At 36.9% G+C, this 25,706-nt stretch overlaps 1 non-coding gene across 1 annotated transcript; it reads right to left on the minus strand.

The window, feature by feature from the left end:
• Positions 1-15,234: 15,234 nt before the first annotated feature.
• LOC111722095 lies at positions 15,235-15,339 on the minus strand. Its single transcript, XR_002771037.1, has one exon. It is a non-coding gene; the product is annotated as a U6 spliceosomal RNA (small nuclear RNA).
• Positions 15,340-25,706: the final 10,367 nt, after the last annotated feature.

Below are 25,706 nucleotides of genomic sequence, written 5' to 3' on the forward strand. Positions count from 1 at the left end.
AGAGCATGGAATATATCTTAGATGCTTTTGCTGCTCCTTTGATACCTCGTGGTTTGTAATCATAGGAAGAAGTCCATATTTGTCAAAAGAAGAAAAAGATGAATACAGTGGCGCAGACATTTTTCTAATTTAGCATCTGAAGATACAGATAGTAAGCAGGATGATCTTCTGTCTGGCGAAAGTGTGAACAGAGGGAGCAATTACCTTTCATTTCACTACCAAACAATAAGACTTGAGATTCTTTAGATGTATTTTAGGCAAAGGGACTTTTTATGTATAGTTGTAATCACATTGTTTATAAAATTTTGTGTCCTGATTTTTTGCATTTGAAAGTATATTATACAAATTATTTATAATCATTATATTTGCTCTTTTGTATTAAGGAAATAAAAAAATTTAAAAGCTTATAAGTCCTGGATTAACATGATTTCACAAATAGAATTTTTAATTGTTCCTGCATGATTTTTTAAAACATTTATTCTTATTTAGTGTATTTTTTATTAGGCTTTTTTTCTCATTTTATTTTTATTGGTGTGTTTTGCTATACTAGAGGGCGGAAGTAAACATTTTTAGAGATGGATATTTTTGTTTTAGCTTTTGAATATTTTTAAGGCATCAAATACTTATTGGCAAACTGTTTTGTGCCAATATTTACTATTACAAACAATATATCAACATTCCAAATTCATTGCAAACTCATCAGTATTTTTCTTTTAATTTTTAAAATAGTAACTGATCTTAATGGGAAAAACGCTTTCTCATGTTGTTTAATTCTTTTAGGGTGCCTTTTGACCTGTTACTGAAGTCAAATCTTTTCTCCTGGATTTGTTAATCATTCTTTTTTTAATTGTTGATTCCTCTCTTCCCACTGCTTTATCTTATTGAATCATATGAATGCTTCATGGCAAAAAGCATGCTATTTCCTGCAGGGACTATACATTCGTCCACCACTGTTTACACCAATGCCCAAGGATAGCGTACAAAGCAGGTCAAAGTCATCATCAGCAGGCAGTCAGAGCAGGCTGCTTTGTGGACTGTTTGGTAACAATCAGGAGAGAGCTGAGTTACTAACCAGTCCCCTCTTTCTGTTAGTATTGCAAAAGCCAGGCCTGGCTAGTGTGCTGTATGTGACGGGCCTTATGCTTTCCTTTGAACTACTATAGATAGGTCCAGAATTTGCTGGTAAGTTGGGGTCATGAGCACAGTTTCTGTTGCTTTCTGAGATGTGAAGTGTTGTAGCTACTCCATACGATTTGCTCTTCACTTGAACAAATTACCGGCAGCTTGGATGTGACTTCTTAAGAATAATGAGAATCTAACCTCATTTTAAGAGAGGGGACAGATTGTGTCAGTACTTGGCAACCCACGTCCCTCTGCAGCTGGGATTGCTTGAGACGCTCCATGGAGTGGAGGGGCTCCTATTAGCAGACAAATGTCCATTTTGTCTGAGGGGCTGCGGAGTCTGTCAGCGTTTGCTGGCAGTAACACTTTCTTCAGCACGACTTTACTCCCCAAACCCCTGGATGTGACACAAGTGAATGTGAGAGCTCTGGAGTATATTTCAGTCTCTTATCATTTTATCACAGAACTAAACGCTAAATGCCTTCAGACATGCTGTAAGCTAAGGGAGCCTTTAAAAACAGAACAGAAACCTTTGCAAAACTACATTAAAGTAAGTGTATTTTTTTAATATTAATTTTTGTCTTGCATAGAACACTCAAATAGTTTAGGTAATGCTAATGCCACAAAAATTGTCCAATAGCAATGGAAACAAAAGCTCTTTCCCCGAATAGGAAAGGTTTTGTGTAGAACAGTTAAGGGTAGGGAGAAATGATTTAAGGACAAAAGACTCTTTCCCAAATACTGTTTCTGTCATATTTTCTGTTTTATTTTTTCTTTCTTAGGCTCCACAATGCCTCCTTGTTACATGTAGGATAAATCCAAATTCTTTGTGCCCATTTTGTCCACAGGAATCTTATTTTACTTTTTAAAACAGCTTCACTGGGATATCGTTGACATACAAAATTTGTGTACCCTTAAGGTATACAACTGGAAGTTTTGATACACATATACATTGTGCAATGATCCTGTTCTGACTGATCACGGTACCTGTCACCCCTACATGGTTGCCATTTGTTGTGTTTACGTGCATGCGTGAACTTGAGACTCTATAATATCATTAACCAATTTTTAATTCAACTTTCTTATTTCCACCCAGTATGTTTGCACATACATTCTCCCCCAGGAAGCAAACCCATTCTTGTCTCTATCAGTGTGGGTTTTGCTGCTTCTACCTCCTTCAGAGATCCTTCTACTCTGTCTCTCCCACATTCGAACTGCCATAGTCAACATACGTTGCTTTACAAATCCTCTTGGTTATGTGTGTGCATTATTATTTCCCTGAGTGAAAATTCCCTTAGTGCTTTTCATGTGTTGATGAGAATTTTTTTTTTACGCACTCTGTTATCTCATTAATATAGTTGTTTGACTCTCTTTCATTTCAAACTATTAATGAGATTCAAATTGTGACTACATTTCCAGGTGGCTGAAGGGCAAATGAGTTCAGGATTATTGATTTCATATTTTAAATCACAAATTAAGCATTTATGTAATACAATAGATTTGCATCATATTTTTGTCTATCCCTTAATTTTTAAATAAGTGGTTTTTATAAAATTGTCTTTTAAAGATGTTTTCCAACCTGTGATTGGCAACGGTATTTAATCTATAAAAGGAATGAGTCTGCTGATGGTAATGCTTGAAATAACATCCTTGGGTATGATGATTGTGGGATTTTGGAACTCTATATAGACTGTGTTCTGGCAACAGACTAGAGAGTACTACTTTATCAACTCGAATGACCACAAATGTGGCACTGTTATCTCTGGAGATTCCATGTAAATTAGGCTTGATAAAGACACATGTTGGAACTGCTCTGATTTTTATCCACTAAAATTAAATTCTAAGACCCCAAATGGAACGGTGAAATTGGGAGCTCCTTCTTTGACAATTGATATGTGTCCAGGGAGTTGATGAGCTTGCTCAACATCAGAAATATAATTCAAAATGATACTACCCAGTTGGAGACATGCACAAAGATTTACAGAAGCAATGTCTGAGGAAGCACGCTCTGACGTTAGGTTGGGAAATACATTGCCTAGAGTATTTTCTGGACCCAGGAATAAATTGGCCCAAGTTAATCTCATTTTGAATAGCTGATGAGGATGGTGATGATGTTGATATAGAGCAATTAAATAATTGTGAACTTTGCTCCTTACAACAACATCGTGTGGTATCATGACATGCATTTATAAGAGAGGAAAATGAGGTTCATAAAGAAGTGAGTTGCCCCAGGTTATATAGCCAGAAAGCAGCACCCACTTCTCATTGAGTCCAAAGACCAATATATTGAGATACTGGGAAATTTTTTAGGAAATAGAAAACGAGTCATGAGTAGCTATCATGACATAATTAGGAGAGATTTCTCATCACTTCTGAGATGTTCTAATGAGTTAGCGTTGGTAAAGTTGAAAAGTATGTATTCTCTCTAATCTCAGCTGATGTAGTTGACCAGAGATCTTCATCCTCATCCTCTGATATAAAGACATGGTCACTGAATGTGCAGAAGGGAGAAAGGGTGAATATAACACCTCTAACTGGGGGAATGAAGTAGAAATTGAGGCAGAAGTCCTCTTCTTTAAGAACTATTAAAATTATGCTGCTAATTTTTAGTGGATTTTTTATGAGAGTGAGACTATCTGCTAACAGCACTCTCCATGTACTAATTGAACATTTACTATATTCTAGGTACCGCATTGAGGGCTTAGTATATGTTTTCTCACTTAAGTTTTATAATTCTTCTGCTATACCACCTTGAACGCATGTGATCTTGTCTGATTGTGAAAGCTAAAGAGGGTAGGGCTGAATTAGTACTTACATGGGTGACAATGACCCTACAATATAGATACCATTATTAAAATTTCCATTTTACAAAAATATTTTATAAAAAGATTAAGTGATTTTTCCAAGGTCATGTATTTCATCATTGGCTAAATTCAGATTATGTCTATGTACTATGATGACATGGTTTATGCTATTAAATGACTACCTCCTGCCTCTTTCACTTTAAGCATTCTAACATGATTTTACATGGGATTTTGCTTATGGTTTACATAGATAACTTTGAATCTCCAATCGAGTTCTGGCTGCAAGATATATAAAGGAATGCCATAGACCCTGTAATTGTTATTATTTTGCTTTAGTGGAAGGCACATGGGATTGGGCGTTAGGACAAATGAATTCTGGCAGCAGATATGTTCTCAGAATTGCTTTCTTCATTTGCAAAATGAAAGAAATAATGCTTCCACCTGCCTACAGGCAGGGCTGGACTATGTGTTTCTGATTATGTTTTCCATGGGCTAGGAATGCTGGTGTCTGTATGAATGGGCATGATTCAGGGACCTTAAATAGTATCATGAAGGCATGATGGGAAGAAATCTTCTCTTGCCTCTCAGTGTAATGTTAACATTTTGGTTGAACCCTGTACTCTGCAGCCATTAAGTGATTATAACCCAAGAACAAAGGGTTTATAACTAGTCTCTTGTGTAGCAGTGTCCCTCCTTGGGGAATCTTCACTGTCTTTATATTGACAAGTGGTACATTATATTTTGTTTATTATCCCTAGCTAAAAATAATTTTAGAAAGGTATAGAAAGAAGAGATATATCTAAGATATAGTCTTCTGAAAATCAAGGCTGATTGATAATTCTTTTCAGAAATAGGAGATATTATTAAAGTATAATACACTGATAGCTTTATTGAATTAGCAATTTGTCATACTACATAGTTCTGTGGGTAATTTATCATTGAATCAGGTTTCCTTTACTCTGTTCCATTATTATAGGTTAACCTGGGACATGTATTTTCTGAAATATTGACAAATCCATTTTGAATTATTGTTTTAGAAGTCATGAAAACATTTAGCTTCCTTTGATTTAATACCCTTGACTTCAGTACTCAATCTTGGCGTGCCAGTGGTGTGATATTGTCTGAGCAACTGTAAAGATAGTGAATAATATTAATTAAGATGGCTGTGCTCTTTCTCCTTAGAATTTATTCTTTTGTTAGAATGGTAATAATAGTGTTTTCAATGAAAATGCCACCTGCAATTTTTTTCCTTTCTCATAGGCTGGCTCTTTACTATAAAATTGAGATAGCCTCTCAAGTCTGAAGCACCTTCCAATTTATCAAAAAGGGACAATCTTATGTTCTAAAAAAGACTCAATCCTTTTAATGTACACCCATTTTAGGGCCAGCCAAGAGAAGTAGCTTTTTCTGTAGGAAAACATTTCTTGGCACATTGTTATTTTAAATGCTTGCAGGAGACCACAGAGTGAGAGAGAAGAGACATCCCCCTAGCACGCCTGGGGGATGACTTGCTCTTTCGTATTTGTGGAACCCTGTATCAAGAGAGAGAAAGCATTAAAAATAAAATGTATTTAGTCAGAAACTCTAGGGAAAGATGCAAAGCACCTGTGCTTTAGGAGGCGAGATTAAAAATTAAATGGTTGAAAGCTGCAGAAGAACTGCCATTAGCAGAGCCATGGTTCTTTCTGGTTAACCTGGCGCCATTTGTCTAGTTTTAATAAACTGGCTTTGGATACTAACATCTTTCCATCTTTGGTGTTACTGTCTGCAACTGCTAGTGACTCATTTGCTGGTGAGGTGTTTCTTTGTAGCCTAGTGATTATTGGCCTTTCCAAGCAGTGTATAGTTACCAGAATGGAACATGGTCTATTCAACTTTCTAGTCCCAAATGGTAGAAATCAACATCCCACTGTAATTGATATATATTATTCCTGTAGCTCTTTCCCAGAAATGTTTCATGGGATAGAAAATAGTCAAGGTGTGGTGTGTGGACAGAGAGGGGCCCATGAGGAGGGTCAAAGCAAGCCAAAGTTAGATCTATTAGACTGTTAGTTCTTTGCTCTTTCCATAGGAGTAAAATTTTCAAACTAAAAGGGTGAATGCTGTGGGATCCTTCATTTCTATGTCTCCTTTATGGTCCACACCCCTGCCATTGCCACTACCATATTTTCAAACAACTTCCAGCTCTCCCCAAAGACCAAATGATCTTCATTTGCCATGCATTTGAAAGGCTCTCCATGTTGAGTATCTTCAGCTATCTTAAAACCTCTTTAGACGGAATCTAACCAAATGAGCTGGAGTGACTCTGCCCGAAAAGTTTAAAAGTATGCTGTGGAATTATGAGTATTGATTATGCCAATTGGAGTGGATTTTTTTTTTTTAGAAAAGAAACTATTTCATTTATAAGTAAGAAATGTACATTTCTTTGTTTGAAAAGTATGTTACTGTCATATTTGCTACTCCCATATGTTTAGCTTTGGTATCCATCTAATTTAGCTATCGTCATATGTTGCTTACCAATGAAGATATATTCTGAGAAAAGTGTTGTTGGATAATTTTGTTGTTGTGTGAATGTCATAGAGTGCACTTACCTAAACTGGATTCTCCAGCCTACTACACCCCTAGGATATGTGGTACAGGCTGTTGCTCCTGGGCTACACACCTGGATAGCATGTTACTGTCCTGAGTACTGTAGGTAATTGTAACACAGTGATAAGTACTTATGTACCTGAACATGTCTAGACATAGAAGAGGCATAGTAAAACTACAGTATAAAAGATAAAAAAGGGACACCATATATAGCACTTACCATAAAATGGAGCTCACAGGACTGGAAGTTGCTCTGGGTCAGTAAATGAGTGAGTGATGTGTGAATATAGAGGCCATTACTGCACACCCCTGTCGACTTTGAAATGCTGTATGCGTGGGCTATGCTAAACTAATACAAATTTTTCTTTCTTCAGTGATAAATTAACCTTTGTCTCCTATAAATTTTTACTTTATGAACTTTTTAATTTTTAAAAGCTTTTTTGGCTCTCATGTAATAACTCACTTTGACTTAAAACGCAAACACATTATACTAGTGTATGAAAATATTTTTGTGTAGCTGTTTATCCTTATTCTGTAAGCTTCTTTCTCTTTTTAAATTTTTAATTTTTTTTTTAACCTTTTAAACTTCTTTTGTTAAAAACGAATGCACGGACATACACTTTAGCTTGGGTCTACGCAGGGTCATCGATATTGTGGTTGTCCACTTTCACATCTTGTCCCACTGGAAGGTGTTCGGGGGCAATAACATGCATGGAGCTGTCACACCTTCTGCAATGCCTCCTGAAGGACCTAGCTGAAGCTGTCTTATAGTTTTTTTTAATAAGAAGGAGTACGCTCTAAAATAATGATACAAAGTATATAGTACAGTATAGTAAATACATAAACTACTAACATAGTTGTTTACCATCAAGCATTATTTACTGTACGTGATTGTATGACTTTCACACCACCCGCAGTAGATTTGTTTACACCAGCATCACCACAAACATACATAAGAATAATGGGTTAGCTATAACATTGCAAGGGCTACAGCATCATCAGATGATAGGCATTTTTCAGTTCTAGTATAATTTTTTTTTTGAGGTGGAGTCTCACTATGTTGCCCTTGGTAGGGTGTCGTGGCATTATAGCTCACAGCAACCTCTAACTCTTAGGCTTAAGCGATTCTCTTGCCTCGGCCTCCTAAGTGGCTGGGATTACAGGCACCTGCCACAATGTCCAGCTATTTTTTTGTTGTTGCAATTGTCATTGTTGTTTTAGCTGGCCCAGGCTGGATTTGAACCCACCAGCCTAGGTGTATGTGGCCAGCATCCTACCCACTGAGCTACAGGAGCCACCAGTTCTAGTATAATCTTACGGAACCACCTTGGTAGGTAGTCTGCCATTGACTAAAACATGGTTATGTGGTGCATGACTATATTTAAAAATAAAGTTATCAGATAAAAATGACCTAGGCATACACTATCACTTTGGCACAAGTCATTGCTTCTTTGAGCCAAGTGAGACCTAGATTATGACCTGCCTCTAGTGATATGTACCATCACGGATCAGGGATTGGGAACCTAAAACAAGCACATCAACAGAGCGTGCTATTATATGCAATGAATCTTCAAATTTAAAAAATCCCTTTAATATTGTTGCCCTTATAGTATTTGCATAGTAGTTGGATAAATGAGTAATAATTTATAAGTGAAAAATATCTAGGCTTTAGAGAGCTCTTTGAATATTGGCTTTAGGTTCAGGAAAATACATTTGTTTGATGGTAGCCTCCGTGCTTACAATGATGGTAGATTTTCAATTTTAGGGGTTGGAGTGTATGTAGAAGCACTGTGAAAATCCTTGAAATTTTAGCAGAAGATTTTCAACAATAAAATTCAAGGATAGATCATATTAATGGACTTTTTGGTGATCATCTTAAATTTCTCTTCTATTATCTGGCATCATAAATGCTTTTGATAGAAGATTGCATTTTGTTAGTAGACTTAACATCAATTCAGATCTAGCCTACTTTTCTGGAATGTTGAGATGTAGTTTCTGCTTTATTTAAAAGTACAGGAGAAACCAGGGTGACGAATACATTTGATTTCTGTTTTCTCATTTTCTTCTATGGTACAAATGAAGTTTTTTTTTTTTTTTTTTTTTTTTTTCCAGAAAGAGGTATGCCTGCTTGTATCTTTGAAAAATGCCTTTTCAGAAAATTGATTTTGAGTATTCATTTACATCCTATTTCTTGTGTCCTTATCTAAACTTGGTGCTGTTAAACTAAAGCGGGTAAGTTCTCATAGCTGAGCAGTAATTTTAGTGACATTTTAATGCCATGTCCTCTCCTTTGCAGCCTGTTTGCATATTGCATGCAAGCTACACGTCAGGATTTTTTTGGAACATAAGATAGGCTAGTAAATGATTTTGACACAACTTGTCCTCTTGTACCAGATGTGTTTTATGAATAATTTTATGTATTACTCTTGAATGACCTATCACACCGAGAGACAGAAAACTGTCATGGTGTTGGCCTTGGTGATCTAGTTCTTATCATTTTGGCCTAAATGTTTGATAGCATGCTCCTAGCCCTGTGTGGGGGTGAGGGGCAAATGGGGTCAGAAGTCACAGAGGTTGCATTCCCATGCCTTAAGCGTGGTCTGCTTCTCCCTAAAGGGTTGTAACTCCCTTAGACAACTTCTTCTTTAGGTGCAAAGTGTGGCTACTTCTGAGGAAGGGATTTAGTTGCAGGCATAGGGTTAAGAGTTTTCTTCCTGAGAGGAGCCTCCTTGCATGGCAGTGAGCCACAAATGGCCCTTTCCTGCTGTGACTCTGGCCCAGCCCACCTGTCAGTTACAATCTTTGGCAATAGACGGAAGGAAATGGTGGTGGCTGTTGGTGCCACGTCTTGTTTTTTGGGTGGTGCTCTTTGTGCAGGGAACCTCAGCTGCTCCGTGATCAGGTATGCTGTGTCCTGAAAGTAATTAGAGACAAAAGTGGTGATGCAGATATGTAAGGCTGTGGACAGGCAAACATAGTGGCTGAATTTAGGAAGATTTACAAAGCTCCTGTTGGAATCGGGAGCAAGCAGGCAAGATGATTTTGAGACCAGAATCAACCACGGTCAGGAAATGGGCTTGAAAATATATTTGTTTGGGAATAAGACATTGATGAAGCAAATAGGCTTTTAAAAAGAAAGATTAGAAAGGTCATGAATGAACTGTGAGTGTCCAGCCTCTCTTTACTATTTTCTTAGCCACCACCCAAGTCTAACTTAACATGTTCCCTGTGTGAATGGAATAGTCTCCTACCTAAGTCCCTATGTCCATCCTGCCTGGAGGCTGGCTTCCACACCATGAAAATACAAGTTAGGTTTTGCCACTCTTCAGCCCTAACTTAACAAGGGCTTCCCATCTTGCTGGGAGTGAGCATAAAAGCCTTGCCATAGATGACATGGCATTCTTGGGCCCAGCCCTCCCGTCTCTGTCCTTACCTTGTGCCACTCTTATTCTTACTCCATTCAGGTACCTCTGCTTTCCTTGCTGTGCCTTGAAAATGCCATCTCTCCTCATAGCCTTTCTACTTTCATTTCTCTCTGATTAGAATGTTCTTTCTCCAAATATCCATATTACTCATTTTCTCACTTCGCTCCTGTCTCTGTTCAAATGGCACTGTAGAAGAGAGACATTTGTGGCTGTGCTGTCTAAAATAGCATACTCACACACACCCATCACTCTCTATCCACTTACCCTGCCTTCTTCATAGCACTTATTACCACTCGTCATATTCTATTAAATTGGACCATGTAAAAGTGACTTCTGGTAGGTTAAGGACAAATGAACACTGGCCATTTCATTCGGTTCAACCTAAAATATATTTATTAATTATTTCTTATTTTTCTTCCTCTACAAAAGGTTTGAAACTCTGTGACTCCAGGGCTTTGTTTTGTTTTTAGCAATGCCCCCAATGTCTGGAGCATAGAAAGCATTTAGAAAAGTTGTAAATTAATGGAAAGGAAGAAGAAAAAGCAGTAAAATTTGTTGGTAGTAAGCAGAGGAAAACTATGCGGACAGTAATGTGTGTCTCTGTGTGTACGAGCTAGAAGAGATTTTAGTAAAAGGTGATTGGAAGGACTTCTGAGGGAGTTTAAAAAAACTGAAGGATTTATTTGTATCCATGTGAAGTTTTGTGTAAAGTTTGTAATTAGAGCTTTGGGCTAGGTACAGACCTTAATTATATATTTTTTCTGTGTTGTTTCCTGAAACTTGGACTAAGAAGGATAAAACATGCTTTGGATAATATAATTTTGAACTGAAAAATTTTCACAATTGGTAAATTACAAGACTCACCTCATCAATTGTGATATAAATTGATTATTTACCAGAGAAAAGAAGCTTCTTTGTACATAGCTAATAATGTGAACACATTTGGAAATAGTAGATAAGAAAAGCAACCTCTTCTATGTATATTTGATCTTGAAAGGAAATAGAGCCATCACCATGGGTCAGAAATAAAGATGGAATTGAAGTCCTCGAGGATAAATATTTGAATTGATACTGTGGCTGTCCTTGGGAGGGTGTTGTTAGTCTCACTATGCAAAGGTTTGAGTTTTAACAATCACGTGGAGATATGAAATGGAAAATTTAGACTTTGTGGGTCAGATCAGAGATATTCAGCACAGAGTTGCAACCATTGAGCAGAAGGGAGTGAAAAACCTTCCATCAGGATAGAAGGGACAAGGGAGCTATGTCTTAGAAAATGTCTCCCCCGAAGGCATATTGCTATGAATCTGTACCCTATTTGGAATTTGAATTTGTGCAGTATGGGAACGTCGCACCTTGAGACATTCATCCAACAGATTCCAGGTTACTGATGACCCTAAAGCACCTAGCAGAGTCAGTTGCAAACTTCTTAGAAGGGAGACACCATTAAACCAAGCTCCACAAGATTCGAGCATATAAACACCTTCTAAGGTAGATTAACTCCCAGCCTCAAATTACAAAACATAAGAAAACCCAAATGAATGATTTAGCAGACACAACAAATAGCAGGATTAGAATCTAAGACCTTCAGAGATAGAATTGTCCTATAGAGACTATAAAATAAAAATATTACAAATTATTGAGATATAAATTAATTATAAAGATAGGGAAAAAATAAGGTTTTCCAAAAAAGAACAGAAATTCTAAAAGTGAAAAATAAAGTAATAGCAATAAATAAATACACCAAGCTCAGAAACAGGCCCATATATGTTTAAGGATGTATTACGTATCAGTGTGGAAAGGATACAATAAATGGTATTAGGAGATGTAATTATTCACATGGAAGCATATACATAATAAGATCCCTTCCTCACAGCATACACAAATTAAATTTCAGGCAGAATGTAGGTGTAAAAGTGAAAAGAAAAATAAAGGATTTATATATTTAGAAGAAAATGGATGGACTGTCTTTATTACCACTGGATAAGGAAGGATTTCTTAAGACATTAAAACACAAATTGTAAAGAAAAATGGTAATACTAATCATGTTTAAACAAAAATTTATGTTTATCAAAAGACACTAAATATCTTAAAACAGGTAAGTTTCAGACTAGAAGACACTTAGGATGCATATACCAACAAAATTCAGAATCCGCTTTGTACGAAGGAGTCTTACCAATATTTTAAAAATCCAACTCAATAGAAAGATAGATGAACAATATGAACAAATAATTCACAAAAGAGGAAATATGGATGTGTGATAAATACATAAATACTTGCTCTATCTCACTAGTAATCAAGTACATAAAAATTAAAAAAGAAAATGTCATTCCATACCCATCATTTTGATAAAAATTGAAGTGAGCAAATACTGAACATTGGCAATGATACGCAGAGTCCACAACTTCATTTATATATTGTACCTGTTCTGATAGACAATCTGGTATCTGGTAGACAATTCTGATGGACAAATCTATAGGACATTGATAATTGGCTACAAAGCCCTGAGAGGTTTGAGATAAGTGGGGAGTGATTGCTAATGGATATGGTGTTGAAATGTTACAAAATTGATTGCGGTGGTAGTTGTACAACTTGGAGTATTCTAGAAACCATTGAATTTTACACTAAAACTGGTATGTGAATATCTCATGAATAATTTTTAACAAATAATGATACATACGGAGAAATAATGTGGTATATAAAATCTATGTAGGAAAGTGGTTAAGATCATCAATTGAGTCAGACTGCTTGAAGTCAACCTCACCCAAAACAGTTGCATGACTTTGCAACTTTCTTAATTTCTCTGTGTCTCAGTTTCCTCATCTATAAGTATAAAATGAGGTCTATATCATAATGTAGTTATGAATATTAAATGAGTTACTATTGAAAAAGCTTTTAAAGCAATATCTGGCACGACATAAATACTATATAAGTGTTTGATAAATAAATAAATGGGGTGTAGGGACTTCAACATTTGTTACTTGGGAGCATTTGACCTTTGTATTCTATGTTGCTAAAATTTCCCATTGTTGAAAAAAAGGAAATGTTAGTTATAGTATTGGCAGTTATTTTGTAATGCCTTTAATTTGCAGAAGAAACAGTTGGCTCTCCTAGATGGATCTCAAAGTATTTTTTAAAAATATATTCTGAAATTGTACTGTTTCATGAAATCCTAAACTGGGGAACCGGGGTGCAAAAACTTTATGTTGAGTGGTCCTTGGAAGCTGATGTTAAAATGTTAACATTAGAAAGGCGTTATAGATTCTCAACTACTTAGCAAAATGCTTATCGTGTAACAGATGTTAATGAAAGTGTATGGGAATGAATGACAAGAGCAGAGAGCAGCTCGTATGTGTATGATTCACTCTGAGAGAGGGAGGGAGAGAGAGAGAAGCTATGGTTTCTTTCTGCTGGTCTCCTTTGAGATTATGTAGTTATATTTGATATGTGTGAGTTTGCATGTTTCTGCTAACCTTATTCCTATGAGATTTTACTTGGAGGTATTTATACAGGCAGTGATCTTTCAGGGGAGTTTCCGAAATCTCCTCCAAGTATTGAAAAATAATTGGAGTAAGCTAACACCCCCAGCCCCAGTTCTCAGTGATGTCTTCTGTTAGCAGTATGGCTGCTGCTGCATTGCCATGTGTTCACTATTTTGATTTCCAGTTTTTCATTACATTTTCATGTTTCTTCTTCTTAGTCTCTGAACACCTTTTAAATAATTTCATTCAAAAAAAAAAAAAAAACCCGTAGAAATATGTTAGCTCCACAGAGCAGATTTCAACTAACCTTTTGTACTCAGTGGGCTGGAGGAGAGCCTTCTTTAGGTATTGTGAACAGTTAGTACCACGTGGACAGCTGTAAAAATACTTAGTCATAATTATGCTCCCTGGACCTTTGTGAAATAGCCTGCTTCATTCAATTTTGCACACAAGTGCTTGAGAAACATCCACAGCTTTTTTCATTGCCAGTGTAGGAGAGTGTTTCAAAACATGAGCTCTGAGGCACACCACATCTCTCTTGGTATCTGAAGATTTAGCTTCCCGAGTTTAGATTTACCAACATGTAAGACTCAAGAATAAAAGTACAGTATTTTCAGCCAAACATTAGTGCCAGGAAAATTATTGCTGATCCTCTCAGTAATCCAAGAAGAATTGACCGTGGGATTTAAGGCATTTAAAGTTGCAAGAGAGTAGGATTACTCTTTGGCTCAAGAGGCTTAGCATAACCTACTTGTACCCCTGTCAGCAACTAGATTAATGTCTTAAGAGAACAGAAACTTAATGGTAACCAGAGTATTGCTTAATATCTGCTGCTGTTTTAAAGCATTTCCCACAGTATTTCATTGCATCTTAATGTTACTAAACTCTACATTGCAATTGCTTAGAATGGCTTTAATTGAAGCAATTTAAATTTACATATCCTACTGAGGCACTCTGTGCGTGAAAGACTAATATGTAACAAGTGGTTCTTTTTTATAGATTACAAAGCTAGAGACAGTTGGTTATAGATCCTATTGATGAAAAACTAGCCTTCAACAGGGCTAATGAGAATGATTAGAGGGAATTTATTAAACAGTTGACTAAGGGAGTCCCCCTCCCTTCATACCGTGGAGGGGACACAGAGTAGAAAGTCTTTGAACTTGGCTGTCCAACTCATTTTTGGTATACAACCACTTAAAATATTAGGCAACTGTTTCAAATATTAATGACATCTCTACAGCTGAACTGTGCTCTTGATTTTACACTGGTTCTCATGTGTTGTAGAAACTCAAGGTGGAAGGATTGGGGGCCATTATCTGAGAGATTGTGGTTGGTAACATAACAGAGAATAGTTATATAGGATTATTATTGTCTCATCTGGGTACGGGGGCCCTTTGGGTGTGTATTTCTTAATATAATTTTGGTTACTCTGTCTCTTTGTTATAGCCCCATGTATTGTTCAAGGCATGGATTTTGGTGTACACACTGGTTGCAAGTGATGATAATTTAACTTAAATGAAATGGATCAGATCATTGAAATTCCAAGGAGTTAGATGTGAATCCAAGGATATCAAAGCTCCATTGCACAGATTAGTTTTTCTCTGTAATTAGCATTATTTAGACAGACTTTACTCATATAACCCTTTGACCAACTTATACACTCTGCAACAAAGTTTACATCTTATTGTTTCAGCAGTTTCAATAGAATTTCAGCTTCTCTGTTCTACTGGGTTTAGTTTTATTTATTTTTTATTTTTGGATTAATATAAGGGTATGTATGATTGAGTTACATTGTTCTGCCAGGTTTTTGGTTTTTTATATATGGAACACTTCATGTTTGGGTGTTATTCTTCTGCAGGGGCCATGCTAATCTTCTCTGTATCATTCCAATTTTAGTATATGCACTGCTGAAGTGAGCACTACTCTGCCAGTTTTAATAAATGTCTCAGGACCAAATCTCAGTGGACTGATGTAGGTCACATGACCACCATTGAACCAATCACTGTAGGCAGGAGAGGGCCCTGGACCACAACTGCCTGAAATGGGGAAGCATGGGTCCCCAAGGAAATTCATGGAATTTTTATCAGAAAACGGAGGAATGAATCTGTATTCAAAAAATACATAGTTGATTTTGATCCTACTTTAGGAACTATTTCTAATTATATGTACTTTCCTTTCCTGCATGAACATGCCCTTTATTTTCTCTGTAACAGACTTTTACCTTTAACATCACCAGGATATCAGTCCATGCTCCTTGTAAACAGGTGAGAGTAATGAGAAGCCAGTGAAAAGGGCAACACTTAACTCTGTTCCTGCCAAAACAAGGGTTTCAACCGACATCTTTGAGAGGCTATGCCAAAGTCCACCTACATCCATCCCATTGCTTTTTGAGCCCCTGTTCACTCTGAGCTGCCAAGTGATTTTAGAAAACTCTTTAGGGAAGATTTGGCAAACATAATAGAGGTTGGGACATTTACTTATGCCATCCTACTCATTTAGGTTAACATATTTTTTTCTCCATTGATCCAAAGTTCTCTTTAGCTAAATGTTTTTATTGTCAAAAATCAAAGAATACTTTTATAATAGTCAAAGAAGGCCCAACTAACTCCTTTTCTAAAAGTGTAGTATCAACCTAAATTAAAATCAATGCCGGGCAGTTGTTTCTTTCAAAATAAGAATGAATTACATTGGTGGTCAGAGTTCCTCATTCTAGAAAGATTCTAGAATGATTTGCTCACTTTGGATCTGGGTGGCTCCCAAGAAATGCAGAATGCAAACTAGAATACATTTTCTCATTGCAATGAGCATTCTATTCTCCCACTGGTACCCAGATTTCAGTATTTAGGAATAGGGACTTATTTTTCATTCAAAACCTATATCCTAATAATTTTATTGATTGATTTCTAGAAAAAGAAAAAAACAAAAACAAAATATAGAGTTTGAAATGTATGTATTTCCCTCCACTATTCCAAAATACTTAAGAGCTCATTTGGAAATCAGGAAAGCCCTCAAAAAGTTTTGAAGAGTTTTTAGAATCACCTTTTAGTTTTTTTACACTAAAATTATTGTTTTTTAGATCTTGGCCTTTCATAATTTACTGTTAATTAAAAACAAATTCAACAACAAGCATGACATCTACCAGGCGTCCTCAAACTATGGCCCATGGGCTACATGTGGCCCACCCAGGACATTTATCCCACCCACTGGGTGTTTTTGTAGCCATTGCCTGTCCTGCTTAGCAGCCAACTCGGCCCAGGGCCTGCAGTCTGGCCCTCCAATGGTCTGAGGAACAATAAACTGGCCCCCTGTTTAAAAAGTTTGAGGACCCCTAAGCTATAGTCTAGCACAGCTTGTTGTGCTGACTATTCTGGTGCATTCTTTTCTTTGAAGAGCTTGGGTGTTATGTCATCAGCATCGGCCAAACAATTAATGTAATTGAGTGCAAATGCCCCTTCAGCAGAAATCATTTCTTCTGGGAGGAGGCTAACCTGCCATTAAGATGAAGAAGAGTTAATGTAAGACTGTTTTTGTCCAAAATGATTGGGCTGAATTCCAGATTTCTGTAATGAAACCTTGCTGAATAACTGCTATGCTTGCAGCTATAAAAGTATTCAAAATCAAGTGTCGATTCTTCCCATTTCATCTCATACTTTAAAACTGGAGTTCTAAAAGCTAAGCCCAAGTGATTGTTCAAAGAAATTGATTGTACAGGAATTTACTTTTGATGATAGTAAGTGGGCATGGATTTTTTTTGATTGGCCTTTGGCAAATAATACCATTTTTCAGAACTCAGAAGATCACATATAAATTAAATATGATGATACTTGTATCTTCCTTGCTTTCTGAAATATTCTGAAAACTTCCATTTAAGATCTAAGTATTTTTCTTTTATACTTCAGCTATAAAATAACTTTATCATCTTTAAGAACATTGCAATCAAGAAACTTTAATGGCCTGTTCTTGGTAGAAAACACTGCAAATGACAAAAATAATACATGTCTTATGAAAAGTAGATATGTTAATCTTGTGAGAGGAATGATTTGATTTCATGCTTTTTATTTCTGAATGCAAATAATGTAAACTTTAAAAAACAATATTGTCTAAAGATAGCTATTAAAAGACTACAGAAGTTCTGAAGTGAGCATATCTGAGTGTCAGGATGTTTACTTTGTGTAAATAGAGAGCCACATATACTTCTACTATTGAATTATAACCTTAGGATGTCTCAAAATTCTCCATCTTCCATTTGTCTGGCTTCTTAGTCTATGCAAAAAAAGGGTAATATTGATATTTTAAAAGTCTTAGCTGTTGCATTATATATTTGCTGCCCAACAGACTATATTAAAATTTAATGGCTTAAAAGAATAACCACTTTTCCTATTTCTCATGATTCATCACCCTAGACTGGCCTGTGGTGGTCAGTTATTTGCCTGCTCTATCTGGCAGCCACTCACGTGCCTGTATTGACCTTGGCTAGGCTCAGTTGGGATGCTGGGATGACTGAGCTTCTCTTAGTCTCTGGAAAACTCATTTTTACATGGACTTTCTTTTCTTTTTTTTGAGACAGAGTCTCACTAAGTTGTCCTTGGTAGAGTGCCGTGGCATAACGACTCACAGACACCTCAAACTCTTGGGCTTAAATGATCCTCTTGCCTCAGTCTCCCAAGTAGCTTTGACTACAGGCACCCACCACAATGCCCCACTCTTATTTTGTTGTGGTTGTCGTCGTTGTTTAGCAGGCCCAGGCCAGGTTTGAACCTGCCATCCCTGGTGTATGTGGCCAGGGCCCTAACCACTGAGCTACGGGTGCTGAGCCTACATGGACTTTCCATGTGATCTTTCTAGTAGCTGAATTTCTTACATGGCAGTTTAGAGTACCCAAGAGGGAAAAAGTGAACATTTCTAGGCCTTCTTACAGCCAGACCCAGATGGGCATGGAGTTACTTTTGCAGCACTCTATTGGTTAAAAGCAAGTCATAGGCTAATCCAGATTTAAGGTGAGAGGAGAACACAGGGGCATGAATAGTGGGGAACATGGTTCATTGGGGATTACCAAAGTAATATCTTCATTAGTATCTGTTAGTACTTATTCATTCAAATGACATGCACTGCATTTTCTATGTTCACATACTAGTTATCCATACACCCTTTTGCATGCTAGGTGGATAGATTTAGCCCATTTCTTTTTACTAGGGTTTTGTATGACCTTTTTTATTCTCTGCAAAATATCTTACATACATCAATCACTGCAAGTGAGCTAGACATGGCCTTACTTTTGTGGAGGTGACAGTTTATGAAGAGAGTCAGAACATGGTCAAATAACTAAACAAATGTATGTGTACACATGTGTATGTGTTTATAATTATAAACTAGATTATAAATGGTAAAGTACAGGGTGCCCTGAGGGTACATGAATACTAAGAAAGGGAAGTGAGAATAATATTTCCCGAGGAAGAGATGTGGTATTTAAATTAAGATTTTAAAGATGAAGAGAGCAGAATAGTGAAGGGATAGGGAAGAAGAGAGATGCATTCTACGAGGTGACCTTGAGGTGGGAGAAAGCATGGCATTGAGGGGGATGGGGTGTTTGAGGAAATGAAAGCTGACAATGCGCCTGTAGTGCAGAAAGCTCAGGGAAAAGCAGTGTGACACAGGGCTGCAGTGGAAAGCGGTAGCCAGAGCACATAGGGCCTTCTGGGCCATGATAAGAATTTACAAGAGCAATAGAACACCACTGATGTATTTAAAAGATAAGATAGTGATGATGACAAATACAGGCAGTCCCTGGATCATGAATGAGGTAGTTCTGTAGGTTTGTTCTTAAGTTGAATTTGTATGTAAGCCAGAACAGGTACATTCATCTATTACTATCCTAGCCCCTGTTCGTAAGTGCAAGTTGTATGTAAATCAGATGTTTGTAACTTGGGGACAGCCTGTAATCATCTTGACAGTCTATACAAATAAATCTAATCTCCAATTTAAGGGGCTGGGAGTAAATGGGGAAAGACTGATTCAGTTATTACGAAAGCCTAAGTGCAATATGATGGTGGTGGGATGGATATGGAGAAAAATATGCAGATGGAGCAGATGTTTAGGAAGAAAAATAGGACATGATTTGGAAGGTAAAGGAGAGGAGGATGAGTGAAAGATGTCTCCTGGGTTTCTTATTTGTAAAAATTATTAATGATATGCATGTATGTGTATGTATATGTTTGTCTGACAGTCTATCTGGTCATGAAAAGCAGGTGTTCCTGCAGGGGTGGGGATAAATAATCAAGAACTTGAATTTATATGTATTTAATTTGAGATACTTTTAAGAAATTTAAAAAGGGGTGTTAAATTAGATCTAGAAGTTTGAGTCAGAAGAGAGGTCTGCTTTAGAGATTAAATTTGTGATTTGTTGATAATGAGTGAAACTGGGAGCACAAAGGAGATCATTTAGGGAGAGCCAATAGATGAAGAGGAGATGAAGACTTAGGACCAAGCTTTGAGGAAATGAACCTTTGAAAGTCTAAGTTGAGGAGTTTCAACAGGAAATTGAGAAGAATATGATGTTACAGACATTAGAGAGGTGTGGTAGGGGGAGAGAGAGCTTAAAGAAGAAGGGATTGATTAGCAACATTAAATACTATAGAATGGTAAATAAGAGAAGGAATAACAAATAACGCCTTGCACTTACTGATACTACACAATGAGAAGGTAGTGGTAATAATCCCACAACTGTTTCAGTGGAAGTAGTAAGGCAAGCCATATCGAGGTGGCTTGAAGAGAGAGGAAGCAGTGAGGGAAGGAAGATAATAAACAGAACAAGTAGATGTCTTCAGAGTTATAGGGTAAAGCAGAATTTTGGAGGTGGAATAGGTAAGAGTAATGGATAGAATAGAAAGTAGGGAGTGCAGCTGAAAGGATTCATTTGAGGAGGACAGACACTCTTTACTAATTGCCTTACTTCTAAGCATTGAATTCACAAATAGCTATGCTCTTCAAGTTTATATTTTAAAATGATTTTCCTCATGCCCTTATTTCCTAAAAAACATCATTAAATGTAGTAATACTTATAATTGTCAAAAACTGTGAAAGCTTTGAGTTTTATTTTATGTGTAAGTTAAGATATTTAGCCTCATATAGTTTCGTGGATACTGTCAGAAGACATGAGACTCCTGGGTCAGAATCAAAGGACTTTATTACTCATGGCACTGCAAGCAATGTGAGCTTTACATTTGTGTCCAAGTTCTCTGGAGGTAAAATGGAACAGCCAAATTGGGTACTACATACACAGTGGGTTTGTATCACAACTGAGGAACTCAGAGCTTAGGAAACCTGAATCATTTATAAACAGGCTATAGCAAACCTAACCAAACTTTGTCCTGGACAATAAACAACCCTTCCCTCTGCTGTAGCAGAAAACGATATCCCTCTTTACATTATAAGTATATTTTACAAACATTCTTGAAAAGATAATACTGGCCAAAACTTTCAGACCCTCTGCTGAGAAGACATGCAGATGCATGAGAGACTCATGGAAAACTGTGTCTTAGCAATAACATTAGTGAAAAATTATAGGTATTACCTATGGCTAAGGCTTAGCTAGGCACTTAATTTGCATTTATTTTCTAGTCCAGTGCTCACTGTGAAATACATGTACTGCACAAGACTGCTTGGACTGCCATAATAAAATACCACAGAACTGGGTAGCTTAAACAACAGAAATTTATTTTCCCACAGTTCTGGAGACTGTAAGACCAAGGTCGAGATGCTGGCAGGATTAGTTGCTGGTGAGGCCTCTCTTGCTGGCCCTGAATAATACTTGAACAGGCACACATGGCCTTTATTCTGGGTGCATGACCCATGTCTCTGCCTCTTATGAAGACACTAGTACTATTGAATTAGGGACCCACCATTATGATCTCATTTAACGTTACCTCCGAAAGGCCCTGTCTCCAAATACAGTCATATTGAAGTTAAGACTTCAATATATATGACCTTTAGGGATTATAATCAGTATATATCAGATTACAAATGCTATTTATTACTTACCATAACAATGTTCCAGATAAGAACATTGAAGTTTAGGGATGTTAAAAACTTCAACAGCATCACATAAGTTAAAGTGATAGATTGGAGTTTGAACTGAGGTCCAGTTTGACTCTTCAGCCTATGAGCTTAAAGACTCTTCTTTGTGGCTAGAGTAAAAAGGTAATTTTAAGCATTTTGGGGGGAAAGTTGATTTCTTGGACCAGGATCAGTGGTCTTTTGAAAGAACATTATTACAGTATGAGCCACAGTTTATTAGCCAGACTTCCTCCCTCCCTCCCTCCCTCCTTCCCTCCCTCCCTACCTCTCTCCCTTCCTCCCTTTCTTCCTCCCTGTCCCTTCTCTCCCTCACTACTTCTTTCTTTTCATACATTTACTTATACAGTATTTAACACATATGTATTAAATACTACTATGGACAGGGATTCTAGGTGCTAGCATCTACCAGTGAATAAAACAAAATCCATGACTTTATCAAACTTACGTTTGGGTAGTGTGTGAAACATTTATTACTATCCCTCTTCACATAACCCAAGTTCTTTAATATTTACATTTTTGGCACAAATGTAAGGGAAATGGAACTAATATTTACCAAATATTAATCATGTATCATATTAAACATATTCACTTATGTTATTTAATAATTGATGGCCTATTGTGATAGTGGCTTTCCCATTTAATTTTTTAATTCTGATTGTGGAAATACATTTTAATTTTGTGATTGATCAAAGCAACCTTGACGGAAAGTTCAAGTGGTTAGGCATAATGATGTGTTTGTGACAAGGTACATGGGTGTATGTGTATCTGGGTATATCTCCATGTTTGTATATTTTCCCTTTCTGTGTCAGAGTTCAAACACTGATTTGGAATTTATAACACAGATTGCCATCTTCAAGATTATGGCTGTGGTTGGTTGGTTGGAATTAATCAGTTCATGACAGTTTAAAATCTAGATATCCGTGTGTGTGAGTGTAGAAATTTGGGTGAAGAGGCATAGCTGGCTATTGGGCAGTATCAGATGGATTTGGTGATGAGGAGTTTGGGGAAAAATGAAAACAGAACCCCAAATCAGTCCTACATCTGAAACCATGTTCAGAAGTTTTAGGTGGTCTTCAGCCTTGTTTCTTTTGATTCCAGACTGCTTTCTCCTAACTTTTGGTATCTGTAAGTTTTGCCTATATATCATTTTCCTTGTAGCATAAAAAGATCAATTAAAATATACTTAAAAGAAGAGAAAGTTTTTATCTATCAAGAAATTAAATGCTTTTCAAGGTGTTTTCTACATTTGTAAAACTGTCTGGATCAAGGCCTGTGTGTTAAGGCTAATGTTATTTTTGTGAAGGTTGATTTCAACTGGCTCTTTTCTTTGATTTTCTGGGGCACCATGTTTTATTTATTTGAACAGCTGTGATTTGCGATGGATGGTTCACTGTTACTTTAATATTAGCACTCTGATCTCTTGAAGTCTAGTACTTTGTTTTTATAGATCGCAACTGGGAATTAGTGAATTAACCTTAGCTGTCACCAGATGTGACATAGATATTAAGAAAGATTTCCTAGCATAATCATTTTAATAAGCCCTTTTCATGTCAATAAAAAGCAAATAATAGCCAATCCCCCAGGTTGTTACTTTCCTTTTCAAGAAATAGTCACCTACTTTCATTTATCAAAATTATTTTTGAGGTTTTGATTTAAATTATAAGCAAAGTTGACAGGATTCAGGCTATTTTACCTTTACATATTCTATAACATTTTAAATGTTTTTTCTAACTATATTGAACTTTCATATCCATTAACTGATTGATTAAACCTAGTTGGTGTGCCACAAGAGACTTTTAGCAAATACATGTTTCAAACAGAATCTCACTCCACATTGCATGTGTTAGCCCAAAGTTAGTATAATAAAAATTTTAATTGATTAAATTTTGTTAGAGAGTGTTCTAACTACAGAATTATATTTTGTTGCAATATTAAAACCAACATGAAGGAGTTAATGTTAGAAATCTTACCAGTTAAGAACTCTAAAGTTAGATCACCAAGGCCTAAATTCTAACTTGTGTGATGTTTTGTATATCTTAATCTATCTGTGGCCCAGTTTCTCTAACTGTAAAATGGAAATAATACAATATATCCCGGGGAATTTTTATTGTACTTAAAGAAGGTAACATATATGCTGTATAGCAGTTAGTACAGTGTTAAATGTCCATTAAAAAAAAAAGGTAGATTTTAATTACTACTTTTATAAAGTAGAGCCCCAGAGACTGCTTTTGTTAGAATTCAGCAAAGTGAGGAGTTGGGGTCAGCAATTCAGTTTTATCAGCACTCCCAGATTTAATCAGCTCCCGGTCTCTCATAAAAGGTATGGAACAAATGAACTCACTGATGAATAATGTAGAAGTCAGAAGCCTCATTTATGAAAATGACAGAAACATTTTGAAACAATTACCGAGTGATTTTCTTCTCATGCAATCCTTTTTACCTGTTGTTCTAGATCTTGGTCTCCTTGCCTCAGAGAAGGGAGATTTTAGGAGACCACAGAGGAAAAAAAGAGAGAGAAAACATAACAGTTTATTAATGGCCTTTGAGGTTTGAACTCAAAACCCTTGGTGTAAATACCAGGTAGCCAAGAAAATCCACTCGATCAAACCCTGTTTGCTTTTGGTTGTTGACTAAAGATGAAGATGCTCCTGGCATGGGTAGAACAAGAGTGAGGGAAGATGGAAAAGAAGTTACATGTTGGTCCCAGAAAAGAAGTTCTCTGCCCTGTATTCCGCTCTCCTGCTGAGCCCTGAGGGGGCAGTGAGAAAATTCCAAGGTTAGTCCAGGCCTCCAAGAGCCATGAAGATCTCTGTCTTGCTTCCCAGGTGGTCCCTAGGGATGCACCCAGGTGCCAGAATTTCATATATCCTAGCATAATGTGACACAGGCTGAATAGGGATGGTGGTATAAGAAGGCACCATGTGGTATTTTGGGCCAAGAAAGTCTGAGATGTTGTCACTGAGTTTTTCATGATCTCTAGAGTGACTTAAAAAAATCTTGCTGTTCCCCTCTCCTATCCAAATCATAAATGCCACAAAATATTTCTACTTTCCATTGACTGACAGAGTCTGATTTCTCTCCCCTGGACTGTGAGCTGGCCTGGGGGCTTGCTTAACCAATAGAATGCTAAAGGAGTCATTGTCTATGACTTCTAAGGCTAGATAACAAGAAGTTTTCCAGCTTTCATTGACTCTCTAAGAGTTGAAGTTAGACAACTCCCTCTGAAAAAAACTTTTGGTCAGAGCGGAGTTCACAGGCTGACTCCCTAGGGAACTCTGGGGAACAATGTTCTTGATTGCAGTTTGTAATTCTGCAATCTCTACCTTCAGAAGACCTCAGGGGGACCTCAGTCCTAGGTTTTGACAGGTGTTCCTCATTCATTTGCTCATCTTCAGTGGACATTAGCATGTACAAATGTTGACAGACAAGCAACATAAGCACTGCTGCTATTGGTGTCCTTGGAGTCATACATCACTACGGCCTTGCCAGACACTCCCCAACTCTCTAAGTCTTAGATTCTAGCCGGAGAGAAGAGGGAGCCTTGATTTTACTGTGAAAATCCTGAGGTAACAGAAAAACCTATGATTTTCTAAAGAATACCTTGAACTAAGTTGGTTATCTGCCATTAGGGAAAAAATGGAATTTGAGATAGGAATTAAGTATAGGAATAGTAAACAGTTATTTTTTTTTTTTTAGCATAATTGAGTTTGCAGCTTGTGAAATCAATATCTGCCATATTAATTAAATACATGAAATATGACCGGTAAGCCAATTACAATATGCCCATTATCTGATTAGCTCATCCCTTCCTGGGTCCATTTATTCTGTTACAGTGGGGATGGTTTCCTTTGTTGCGATCAGAACCCTGTGTCTGTTCCAGTACATACTCTTGCTGGGAAGCTAAATTAGTCATCAGGCTCTTTGGTCCTCGTGGGCTCTGAACAATGGAAAGACGAGAAGCTCTGTCATGTCAGGGCTGCTAACCCTGATGAACAACCGCCTCTGCCCTACAATAGAGAACACCTCTCCAGTGATTAGAAGTCTTGTGTTGTCCCCGGCCTCCACTGGTATTGTTCTCATCTCTGCATACTAAATAAATTATAGCAAATTCTGGCTCCCTAGTTACCATTTATCTCCTTCTAATGTGACCAGTAATGACAAGATTAATCTATAGATATGTTTACACTGTTAATTAGGTTATGCTCAAGGCTTGT

The sequence above is a fragment of the Otolemur garnettii genome, unplaced genomic scaffold (genome assembly GCF_000181295.1).
Source record: "Otolemur garnettii isolate 467f Iridium unplaced genomic scaffold, OtoGar3 scaffold00005, whole genome shotgun sequence".
Taxonomy (NCBI): domain Eukaryota; kingdom Metazoa; phylum Chordata; class Mammalia; order Primates; family Galagidae; genus Otolemur; species Otolemur garnettii.